The sequence below is a fragment of the Dermacentor albipictus genome, chromosome 1 (genome assembly GCF_038994185.2).
Source record: "Dermacentor albipictus isolate Rhodes 1998 colony chromosome 1, USDA_Dalb.pri_finalv2, whole genome shotgun sequence".
In the NCBI taxonomy this organism is placed as follows: Eukaryota; Metazoa; Arthropoda; class Arachnida; order Ixodida; family Ixodidae; genus Dermacentor; species Dermacentor albipictus.
Genome location: NC_091821.1, coordinates 24,706,591 through 24,719,686, shown reverse-complemented (window position 1 = coordinate 24,719,686; position 13,096 = coordinate 24,706,591). Strand labels below are relative to the sequence as shown.

The 13,096-nt window shown below is 46.0% G+C and overlaps 1 protein-coding gene across 3 annotated transcripts in view; it reads left to right on the top strand.

Moving 5' to 3' along the window:
- The window catches only part of LOC135909421 (follistatin-related protein 5-like), a 490,536-nt gene that overhangs the window by 418,435 nt on the left and 59,005 nt on the right, over positions 1-13,096 (top strand). The gene's annotated exons all lie outside the window — the stretch shown is intronic.

The window sequence follows — 13,096 nt, the reverse complement described above, 5'->3', positions numbered from 1 at the left end:
GGGAGTCCGACGCAGTATACCGAGGCACACAGCCGTGTTCTTGGGCCGGGCGACGCCTTCCTGTCATTCCACTTTCGTGCTCTCAAACCCACCTCTCTTCCCCCTCCTATACGCGGCACGCCAGAGGACTGGCGATTTTCCAGTCTTGTGGCGCATTGAAACTCTTCGCAAAAGCTATCCCGAATCCTCTCTAGTTTATTTCGTTGTCGAAGACGAAATGTTTTGCTCAGCGTCTAGTGAAATTTAAAAAAAAAAGCAGCTACCACATTTTAAGAAAAAAGAAAGAAAGAATATAGAGAGGGACTAAACTGAAGAATTAAACCGACCTAATCTCTATACCTAACGCTGGGTATTTTTTTTTTATTATTGCTCCGGAATCTTAAGCTGCTCCACTAACTTTTGTGCAGTTTTTGGGCATGGGTAACGTTTTTGTTTACGCGCGTTGTGTGAGACCAAATGAAGCCCACTAAACTAAAGCGAATGACGTCTAACTCCGGTCAGTGCCCTTATACCCGCATGTTGAACCATTGTGATTGCAAGGTATGCCCTCGTTGAATAGCTTTGCCATAAGTCGTGCAATAATTTGCTTGTTCGTGCCCCGTGGGGAGTAATAAGTGGGAAAGCTTCCGTTAAATGTTTCTTGTAAGGCCATGATTGAATGGCTGCGCAAATCACTGCTTTCAAATGAATGCAATAGTGCAATATCCTAATTTTTCCGCTAACCTTATTGAACTGCACCTGATGAGGTTGTATTCTTTGCACGCCACGTTAGCACTCCCAAGTAACGGCGCGCTGATTGCCTAAAACCCTTATTATTACCACCAAAGTCCTCGTCTTGTCTGAAAAAATGCTCACAACAGCGTAGTTTGTGCACCGTTGGAATCTCATTGCTGCAAAGTTTTTTACGTTATAGTTCAGCATATTTACAAAGCCGAAAAGTAGTGTTTGTAAAGGATAGCTTTCCAGTGTAGCCAAAATTTACTGCAGAAACTAAAGTTATATCATTACACGCATAAATACTTGCCCTGCAAATCTGAAGTGTCATATTGCCCCCTCAAACGCACTGTATTTTTAATCCTGCTTGAAAAGCGTAGTACCCGCCGTTGCTGCTCAGTGGCTATGGTGTTAGGCTGCTGAGCACGAGGTCGCGGGATCGAATCCCGGCCACGACGGCCGCATTTCGATTGGGGCGAAATGCGAAAACACCTGTGTACTTAGATTTAGGCGCACGTTAAAGCACCCCAGGTGGTCGAAATTTCCGGAGCCCTCCACTACGGCGTGCCTCATAATCATAAAGTGGTTTTGGCACGTAAAACCTCATAAACTAATTAATGAAAATCGTAGTGAATATACTTACATTTGCACAGATGGTTCCGTTTCGTCCAAAATCTCAGCTGGTGTAGTGTTAGTTTCCGCGAAATTCATCATAATACAAGTCATTTCATTTCACGTCATTGGCGGCTGCACAACTGGCCACCATCCGGGCTGCGCTGCAGTTAGTTGTTCAGGAATCATCACAGTTATGGTCCATCTTCTGTGTCTCGGAGGCAGCTCAACCTCGTTACCTTCGCCGTTTCGCCTTTCGACGGACCTAATGAACAACTAGTCTCAGGCATCAGACCACTTCACCACCACGCAATCAGCAAGGGACGCAACAGCATCTATCAGCGAATACAGGGTCACTGGTCTTGTAACGACAGTAGGGGCGAAGCTGCCCGATCGGCCCACAATGGTGTCCACTTATACAAATACCACTGGCGTGAACAGATGCGGCCACAAGGCTTCGCTTGCTTGCGTGCAAGTTTACACTGGCACTGTAGATCTTAAACGAATTTACAAACAGACATCTGTACTGCTTGGATCCTCATCTGCAACTCCGCCTCCTACTTCGGATGTCATGGGCTGAAGAAACACGTTTGTGTCGCCTGTGGGTCGGCATGCCATTCACGAATACTTATTCATTTCAAGTTAGAATAGCTGACAGCCCTGCTAGCGACAACTTTCAGTAGAAAACCAGGCATCTACGCTGTAACCGCTCTTGTTAAGTGTGGTTAGAAAAGCGCTATCCGCCGCGCTTGACAAACTGGACGATCACTTTTTGACGAATTAGAGAATTTTCAGGCACTAGTACAGACCGCTTTCAACATAAAAGCCCTTGCTCGGTTACTTGGGAACATAATGATGTGTGACCGACTATGGGTTGTAGCACGTGTCAACGCGTTTGTGTCCATGAGCCTTTCCTATCTATCTATCTATCTATCTATCTATCTATCTATCTATCTATCTATCTATCTATCTATCTATCTATCTATCTATCTATCTATCTATCTATCTATCTATCTATCTATCTATCTATCTATCTATCTATCTATCTATCTTTGTTTCTGCTCTCCCCTTTATTCTTTCTCCAGCACAGAGAAAACAGACGGTGTTTACACTGACTAAGCACCCGGCATTTCTCTCTCTCTATTTCCTTCTGCTATTCTACAGCGACAGCTCTTATCGACTCACTCCTCCAGTTGTTTTGTGCTGTCCGCCGCTGACCGTCGCCGGAGTTCCAAACTGCTTTGCGAGAAGTTTAAAAAAACAATTATGCAGATCCGACGCACATTTTAGAATCTACGTGAAGCTATAGGCTCTCGTGAAGGGGTTAATCAAATTTTATAAATTTCCCACTTAATTCCTGCGTCTTTGGCGCAAAGTAAACTGGCACGCGCGCATGCACATGCGCTATCGCGCACCCGTGCTAAGGAATGTGACACATGTAGTGATAATCCAAACGAGCTTGTTGGCGTTCACACGGCAGACGTGTACGGGCGATTGGTGGCTTAATACAATAAAGAAAGAAATGTGGCCCAGTGGTTAGAGCATCGCGCTGCTGTCTTTAAAGGCCTAGGTTCGATCACACCATCGGGCACGCTTTGCAATTGTTTTATGCGATTAGCATTCTTAGGGCACTTCGCGCACTTTACTGGGACTGACTGCCCGTTTGTTTCTCTATAAGCTCTGGGTATAGTCCATGGTCGAATGGGTAGCGCGTAGAGCTGCTGTACTGAGGGAAAAGAGTTCCGAAACCAACCGGCGGACACACTTGGGTCAGGTGGGATGAGTGACTGAGTATATATGGCACTGCATGGGCATGTACTGCTCTTGAATGAATCGCTTTGACGCGGACTTGGAGCGCTGTGTATGCGTGCAACTCGGTCTGTGCTGTTCTTCAATGAAGCTGTTTGATACCTACTTGGGTAACTTGGTATCTGTCAGTAGGTTTGTGCAGCTCTTCGGCTGAAGTCTTTGACGCCAACTTGGATTACTAGGTGATTGCCACTAGGAGTGTACTGCTGTACAATGATAAAAAAGAAATCGCCTTATTTTGCTCCGATGTTCGGTGGAATAAAACTCGCGCTGAGCGCGCATAGATGGCACAGCGGGTGCTTTGGGAAGATCGGGACAAGTGCCTCGCTGCACTTCGACCACCCGAATGTACCATTAGAAAACCTTTGAAATTCCTCCTGACATGGGCAAAATCTAATGCACAACAAAAGGGTTCTCAAAGACTGCAGCTCGACGCTTTAGGAAGCGGCGCCGAAAGTGCACTGCGTATGTGTCATTTTTTTCAGTGAACATTTTTCACGCCAACGCTTTAGCGAGCTGTGCCATGAATGCGCTGGGTGTGTGCTGTTATTCGATGAACATCTCGCCCAACCTGGCCCACAGAGTATGTGCAACGGGTTGTGCGGTCAGCGAGGGAACAATTCTCAGCGTTCGCACGATCCAGCGGGCAAGGCAGTTTGTCTCAGAGGCCATGCGCAGACTTCTCGGCAGCGTTACTAGATGGCGCAGCGTGTCCAGAAAAAAAAAATTGGCCAGAGAGGAGCGCGGCTGCCGCACGATGCATTTCTCAGCGTTCGCACGCAGCAGCGCGCCTTGCATTTCGGAGGGCACGCGCAGCATTTCCAGCGGCGCCACAAGATGACGCAGAGTGTTCAATAGAAAAGCGCGAGACTGGAGTCCCACTGCAGTACACGCCTTATACATAAGGCGTTTGGAAGGTGGCGGTACGTTGTGTCACCATATTGCTCCAATGCTAAACACATGATCGTCGACAGTCATCGTGAGACAAGTTCTGTATAAGTATTTTTTTTTCTTTTTTTATGTGTGCACTATTCGGCAGTACAGCAGCAACACCCACCAGCCACGGCCAAGAAAGTCCGGGATTGTTAGCAAAGCAAGATTCGCTTTGAAAATCCATGGTTGCATGTCGGGACTAGAACTTTGCAATCACGGAATGCGAGTCCAATGTTTTTACCTCTCAGCAGCTCTGCCGATGCTACAGTAGAGAAGAATACTGCGCCTGCAGAGCTCGGCCGCACCGCCAGATGTTTCGATTGACTGACATGAAGCTTCTGTAGCTTATACATAAACACCAACCGAAGTGAAAGATTTTAAACGAAGCCATCCATAGGAAGCACACAAGGAAAGATGGTTAAAAGGGGAATAAAAAGCCGTGCCTCTGCACTTCACCATCACCGGAAGGCGCCACTTACACAAACGAAGACGGCTAGGACTTGAGTCATCACTGAATAAAGGCTGCTCTTTCTTCTCTTAAGGAGACTGCTCGCGCGCATCTGTGAACGTGTAGCCGAACTAGTATCGCATAAGAAAGAGCAAAACTTACTGCGCATAATACTGCGCCGCCTATCACGTCACTGCTTGGCAGTATGGGCGAACTGCAACTTTTTTTTTTTACCTGCGACTCAAATCGTGGCGAACCAGGGTCTTCATCCTTTCGAAGGGAAATAAGCCCCAGCACAGGAAGACCGGGATCCAATTTTCTTTACAAGAAGAGCCATTCAGGCATGAATGTTGGGCGATCTAAGGGTGTCCATTTATTATTCTTTTCTTTTTTTACAGTCACATCGAGAGCCTGCGTCGCTTGTTTGACGGATTCAGAAACAACAAATCAGCGATTTAGACGCCCATGAATATAGCGGCTCGCAATGGAGAATGCTTGTGGGCGCGTAATACGCTCAAATTGGAAGCTACCTGCATTCTGACTAGTCCCTTGAGCCGCTGAGGCTGCACACACTCAATGACATGACAGTGATGCCTGCACAGCGAAAGAAGGATGTGAAAGCTTTAGAGAGCGATCTTGCGTGGGTTGTGCAGGCACTACTTCGTTCGCAAGGGTACCGGCTACTGCTTTCATAAGCAGTAAAACTGTACCCAAATGTCTTATGATTCTGACTTTGTCTGTCAACGTGCCTACAACTTCATTTCGGTTTGGTAGATTTCTGCTTGATAACGTGTGCAAGTTCTGAAACGAATATCCGAATAAAGTGTCTCAATAAGAATCACAACGAGTTGTACTGCTTGTCCCGTCTTGTTCGTGCTCCTGTGCCTTATATTCGTAGCGTCCGTGTCATGTCCTGTTCAATTATGTTCATGGTCTCTACTTGCGGACGCTGCTATACGCAGACTTCTTTATAAAAACGAATTGTGCCGCTAGCGTGAACAGTACCACAGAACATTGGCAGCAAGACCATCTATTTTCCTGTCACATGTTTCTAACAACGCAGCGCGTGGCTGGTAGGTGCACTTTCAAAAGCGATTGCCCGTCCCACTTCCTTGTACTTTTGTCATCTATCTAAGAATTCGTTAGGCGAAATTCGGCTGTGTGTGTGTGTGTGTGCGTGTGTGTGTGTGTGTGTGTGTGTGTGCGTGTGTGTGTGTGTGTGCGCGTGTGTGCGTGTGTGTGTGTGTGTGTGTGTGTGTGTGTGTGTGTGTGTGTGTGTGTGTGTGTGTGTGTGTGTGTGTGTGTGTGTGTGTGTGTGTGTGTGTGTGTGTGTGTGTGTGTGTTCACTAAGCAAACTTAGTGAACAAAACAAGTGTCCTCCCACTCTATTGACTTCTTATCCCTACCGCCAAGTGGGTGTGACATTGCGCGAGCCGATGATGGGCGTCAAACTGATTACAACATGAAAATAATATGCAAACCCTGGACCAGAATTAAACCCGAGAGCACTGTAAGGCTAGGGCAATCTATGTGCCAAATAATCTAGCCAGGATGCCAGTGAATGTCAGTACAAGGTTGAAATAACGACAGAAAATCTTGCAACGAGGTAACAACCAAATGAGCTTCCCTTCAAGATGCTGCCAGTACCTGCTAACGAGTTCTGCTGGTGAAGCGAATCACCTGCCTGGTGGCACTGCAGAGTTTGGTTTATGGGCCATTTGCCAGAGTGAAATTTTACTGAGCCGTGAAGTTTGCTTTTCGAGGAACCCTTGTCCTTGTATAACTGGCTACAGTCTGTGTGGACGAATAATGTTGCTTTGAAAGATAGACGACCATCTTGCATATTTGCGCAGTCTATAGCTCCAATTGTGAGCGAATTGGGAGTATGCGAGCAGCGTAGTGAGAGGTTGGGAGGGAGCCTAATTTTTTCTTTTGTTCTCCTTTTTCTTTAATTTATATTCTTATTATCATTATTAGCATTAGTTCGTGCTTGTGTCCTTTACTCCAGAGCTCATAAAATCACCTGTTCTCCAGAACATTCTCAGAAACGAAGGTACCCGGTCTGTGGCCACGTGCTTCGCTAGCTCAAAAAGCAACGCAACATTTCTGCCGCTTCCTGAAGTCCGCAGACCCCAACGGGCAGCTGTATATTCTGAGGTGCGGCTACGGCTGTAAATGCAGCACTATAGTGTTGTCTCCCTCATTTCGTTCTCTCTCTTCAAACCTTTACTCAGTTAACTCTGTATGTAGGGTTGCAGACTGGACGCTTATCTGGTTGACTTACCTATCTTTCCTTCCCTTCTCTCTCTATGTCCCTCTCTCTCTTGCACGTGTAAGAGCAAATCACTCGGAGGCTTATTTTCTTCGTAGTTCTGAATGCTAATGTAAAGCGTCGTTAACTAATGGCGAAAACTTGGGAATGTCACTCTCTATTGTAGCAATGCCGGAGGGAAAACTAAATCTTCGATCCAGATGTGCACAACTTGAAAGAATTTAAACGAAAGCGCCCTTTGCAGCCATTAGTTCAAGCGACAGAAGCTCTGTCCTGGCTGGGACAAAACTACGTAAGCCATTATAGCCCGTGGGCCTGCTCTGCCTATTCAGATGGTACTTTTTGACGCAAAATGCTCTCTTTAGGCAACGGCTTATTCAACTTGATATGTCTGCTTAAAAAGGATAGGCTAAAGTCTAACGACTGAAGGATACTAAATTTGAACTTGGCGCCTCAAATATATTGCAACAATTAGGCAAACACCTCGAAATAAGAAAACAAGATGTCAAATTAAAATGCCGCAACTTGGCAAAAGAAATGCAGATCATAAGGTATGCCTGATGGAGCATTTAAAGCGGACTAGTGCATATGACATTAAAATACACTCAGAAGCATTTTAAATCCCGAGAATAATTTTTGGAAATCGCATATAACCAAGGAGGAAATTCATGAATGGCAAAACACAAGCAATTTTGTCCGCCTTAAGCTCTTTTTCAAAAACACTTTATATATGTAACAGCGATATCTCCTCTAATGCCTAGTTTCAGAGCTGCAAGCTTGACGTCTGGCTTATTTTTTTACATTTCAATACTTTGCTTGTTTTATCTAAGGTTCTCGCCAGCCTGAATTACATTTATGGCACCTCCACTTTTTGACATTTATTGATTTGCTTTAAGTGTGGGGTTTCAAGCAGTACCTATTGAAACAATTCATCATCATCATCATCATCATCATCATCATCATCATCATCAGCCTATTTATGTCCACTGCAGGACGAAGGCCTCTCCATGCGATTTCCAATTACCCCTGTTCTGCGCCAACCGATTCCAACTAGCACCCGCAAATTTCCTAATTTCGTCACACCATCTGGTCTTCTGCCCTCCTCTACTGCGCTTCCCTTCTCTTTGTACCCATTCTGTCACCCTAATGGTCCAACGATTATCAAAGCTGCGCATTCCATGACCTGCCCAGCGCCATTTTTTTCTCTTAATGTCTATTAGAATATCGTCTATACCCGTTTGCTCTCTGATCCAAACCGCTCTCTTTCTGTCTCTTAAAGTTATGCCTAGCAATCTTTGTTCCATAGCTCTTTGCGCGCTCCTTAACTTGTTCTTAGGCTTCTTTGTCAGTCTCCAAGTCTCTGCGCCGTATGTGAGCACCGCTAAAATGCACTGATTGTGCACTTTCCCTTGCAATGATAACGGTAAGCTCCCAGTCAGGAGTTCACGATGTCTGCCGTATGCGATCCAGCCCATTTTTATTCTTCTGTGAATTTCCTTCTCATGGTCAGTGTTCCCTGTGATTAGTTGGCCTAGGTAAACGTACTCCTCCACAGACTCTATGAAACAATTAGAATTGTGTTTTTACATTCATCGTAACAGGAAGAGTCCGAGCTAAAGCTTCATGTATGTATGTAGAGAGCGAAGAGGAGAAAGGCAGTAAGGTTAACCAGACGCAAGGTTAACCAGACGCACCAAAATTAATAGCACTTGTCCTGTTCTTGTGTGTCTATCTTCAGTCCCGCCTTGGAATTGCGCTTACCAGTATTCAGTTAAGTATGTACGTATGCGTGTGTGTGTTTTCTAACTCGCGTATAGAGAAAGAGGATAGAAAGTGTAAATGACGGCTGCATGGACGAATGCTACAATAAAGAGTAAATGTGCAATGGCCTCTTGCACCGTAACTAGAATTCACAGCGAGCAAGGCTGTGCAGGATGAGCTATAGAATATGGCGGGCACCTAATATACTTGCTTGTTTATATAAGGTTCTGCGTACTTCTTCAGGCGCTTGAATGTGAGCCAAAAGAGGGTGGCTATGTGAGATCACATTACGTGATTTGTCAACCGAGGCAGACATAACACCGCTAGGCAAAACCGAGAAATTAGGCAGTTGCCCAATAGCTTCTCAACCGCCCTCCTCCCACCCTCGGCCTCTAATGGGAAAAAGGAAACCTCGCTGACAGTAATAAAGTTGCAGCAACGCAACCGCCATTTTAGGTTTCACTTAGATCTTCTCTTCTTTTCTTTCTTCTTTCATACAGCAGGGATTTCAATCTGCATTTGCTCATGTTTAACATTATTCGTACGAAAAGGAGAAAGCTGCTAAAGTATATCATTACGCTTCATTAGGTCGTATTAGCCAAGATCGCATTTTCCTCATGACCTTGTTAACGTCTCACATGAGACACCAACGATGTTGGGCCTCTGAGTAAGCGAGTGAGCGAAGTTTCTATTTTTTTTCTTTGTATTTTATTTTTTACATCATTGGGGTAAAACCGTGGCACAACCAAGCTAGTTGCGAAACATTCGAAGACATCTCTTGCGATGCAGGGATAGAAAAACGGCCCAGGCCAAATTGCGGTGCGGTGAGAACCCATCGCTCATGCGCACGCGGCAAGCTTGAGCGCACCGACGCCCTTCACGGCGCGCTTGGTTTTCAATCAAATTTTGTTGGAAAAAAAATTCCTGAAACCTACTCGTGTGTCAGCGTGATTTACAGCAAAAATGTGAAGAGTCAGACTGCAATTGCGCTGAACCCCGCATTTATGACCTATGCACGGGCCACGCACGTTGTTCTGCCGAGATTCGACTCCGCAGCCGGAATCTAATTGACACCGTGTCGAACAACCTCCAATATCTACCTCCAGGGCTAGTTTGCCGTGCGGCTAATTAGGCGCTCCACGCAGAGACGCCAAGTACAGCTGCACGTTATAACGGTTTCACCGGTAGTGGGTTCACAATTTACACCGCAAGGTGTTTGAACCCGCCACCTCCCATATTCGAAGGAAGAAGCTTCGCTTATTCTAGCGAAGCTCGAGAACATTCATGCAGTCTTTGTCACTATCATAGCAGCGCTGGTATATGAATGTTTGTCGCTACCATATCAGTGCTGGTATATAAGCTAGGATGGCTTAACTTCAGCATAAAGAAGGTATATCTCCAACCTTCTTTTTTTCTTTTTCTTCTCATACCTTCAGCATGAGGATAGAGTTTGGGCGATTGGAGCACGACTGTGAACTGCAGGGCCAAGGTGAGAGCGAGAAGCTAGTTACGTTGAAATAGAAGCGCGTAACGTTCGATTTTTTTACTCACTCGTCGGTTGCCAAAATCGGTGTTATAGATCATGTAAAGAAAGCACTAGAGTCATAGTTTGAGTAAACAGTAAAATTGCCATGCCTCTTCCGTTATTGAAGCATAATCCTCTGCTTGAACAGCCAGCGCTCAGCCGCTTGATTACAATACTATAAAAGGGGCTTAATATGCACTTTCTATAAATAGGCACGTTTCATTCTATAGACAGGCACATTTCTCTTGCTTAGCTCGAGCTGGAAATCTCGCTCTTGTCTGTGTTGAATGTGTGCGTTTTCTGTCGTTTCACCTGCCACTCGGGCTTTGATACCTTGAGCGTTTCCTTTAGATCCCCTACCCCCATTTTGCACTTATCTGCAGCTGTGAAAAACCGCGCCGGTAGCGCTTAATGAGCTTCTCAACCGCGGCGCTCGCCAGTACGAGACTCTTGAGTTGATTACGGTGGTGGAAGTTTTCTGTTGTGATATCTTGCGAGCATTCGGTCTATTTAGACGGCCCCAACCGCTTTCAACGGGTGCCTGTCTCATACCGGTGGGGCCGGTGGTACGATTCCGTTCCTAAAGGCTCGCGCCTAATCATGCTTTTTTTTTGAACCACTGAGGCACTGCCATCATCCTGGACATCAATGTCCTGGCGAAAGTTAATCAATAGTTGTAATTTCTGCCCCGCAATAATTGCTTTCCTCGCCATGCTCTGTGACTCATTATGTTTCAGATGTGCGACCCTCCACGGAATTTTCGCTGCCGTATTTATACGCAATCCAACGACTTGTTGGCTCCTGAGCTCTAGATGCTGTTGAGTGTGAGGTCGCGCTTTGGATGCCCTGCCAGGGCGTCCGCATGCTGATGAAAATGGGGTGCCCAAAAGTCCGCCTACTTACATTTCGGTTTGCTCTGCATGAAGTCAGGTCGACGAAATCAGTCATAATCTTTTTATAACTATGCGGCATTTCTCGCAGCCTATCATAGCATTTGTGCGTGTAACTGCAGCAATAAACCTTTCGCGGGAATTTGCAAAGAGAGCTAGCACGTTGGCCTTTCACCGAGTGTTTTGCCCTGGTGTGCTGCTTATGCGTAAGCACCGTGGGCAAAATAAACGCTCATGTGTCGTGATGGAAGTAAACCGGCCATGAGTGTTGAGCCGATCTGGGGAACATCTTTAGTAGCGCCTCTAAAGTGGCTGCAACTTAGCACTTCGGCTAATGTTCCAACCTGAAAAGCCCCGGAAAAAAGAAAGTGCACCGCGGCCTCCAGAGAAGTAGCACTTATAAAGGCGGTGTATTGGGAGGAATAATCCCCTCCCAGAAAGTTCAGAGTCAGTGCGTCTCAGTGACGGCAACAAGAGCGGCGTATACTCTGTCATGAAATGCACAGGGTAGTGCCACGTCGTGAAGTCGCTGAACGTATCGCACAGAAAGTGGCAGTGTCTCGGCAGTCAACTTAGTTGTAAGCTATGTAATTTTCATTATTGCCATTTCTCTTTAACAATCACAGCGTTATTCCTCTCCAACAGAGAGGGAGAGATAGAAAGTTTATTGGTAAGAGGTAAATAAAGATGCCCCTGAGGTACACTCCTCTAGCCAGTTGCCCTGCGCTGGATGAAATAGAAATAGAAAGACAGAGATTGTTGGCAATTAAGGCAGAGTGAAGAAAAGCATATTACGGGCAGGTGCACTGAATTGCAGGAATGTGAACTCTTGCTTTGAAAAAAATTAATGAGGACCTAGTCAGCCCCGGAAAAGAAAATTCTATCTCATCAAAAGCAAAACATAAGTTACTCTAACAACGGTTGGTTATTGAGGAGGGCAGGAGCAGCAGCCGACGTCAGTAGATTGTGCACGTATTGAAGGCGAGTACATAGTATAGCATGAGCGACTGTTCTTGCCATAAGCAGCTCGACCATTTCTAACTCTAATTTCGAACGTTTATTTTCCGCGAGAATCTTTTTTTGGCATTTCGCGAACAAGCAATGCTGACACATCGTAATCACTTGTGCGCTACTTTCAGCGTTGTTTTTATTTTAAAAAACAATACCTTATTGCGGCTGTATTTTACTGAGCATCAATTATATGGCGCCATAAGCAAGCTACCGCCCATATTTAGGTTTCTTACGTGTCATTGTTAAAGCAACTTGAGGGAATACGTTGATACCCGCTGCCGTTGCTTAGTGGTTCTTGGCGTTATGCTGCTAAGCATGAGGTCGCGGGGTCAAATCACCACAGCGGCGGCCGCATTGCGATGGGGGAGAAATGCAATAACGGCCGTGTACCCTGCTCATCGAAGAACCGCAGGTGGTCAAAATCAATCCAGAGTTGCCCACTACGGCGTGCTTCATAATCGTATCGTAGTTTTGACACGTAAAAGACAACAATTTAATTCTTTTTAGTACGTTGGTACAACAAATAGCCCAAACTGAAAAATTCTGAGACTCGCGAAGCCAAATGAGAAACAAAAATAGCGCACCACTTTTCATCGCTATCAAAAATTGCGAGTTTAAACCAATTTGCAAAGCGCGGATACGCCACGAAGTCCGCTTGCATGTGCCTGCACCTGCCGATAAACCAGAGCATGTTTGACCGCGAAAGTTTATCGATTGCCGTACAATAAGAAGGCGGCTCCACTTTATATCCAAGCGCGCGAGCAATTGTATTTTCATATATTCAGGGCCCTAACAAGCCGGGTGTATTGTTCAAAGCCTTCTGCACCCGCAGCATATATATATACATACACACACACACATGGGGGCACCCGGTGGCGTGCGAGCGAGCGCTCTCGGTATCGCACAACGTGCGGCAGCGGCGTTTGCGCAAACGGCGACTGCCGGAGGCTTAACGATCAAACTTATCGCGCTTCGCCAACACGGCCGTGTTTGGTCGATGAAATATTCCGACGCATGGCTGGATACGGGCAAAGCGTGGCGGCCGTCCCACACCGCCTCCGTCCTTGGTCCCTTTACCGGTGACGGGCAGATAATTAAACACACAGAGTAGAACCGCAAAC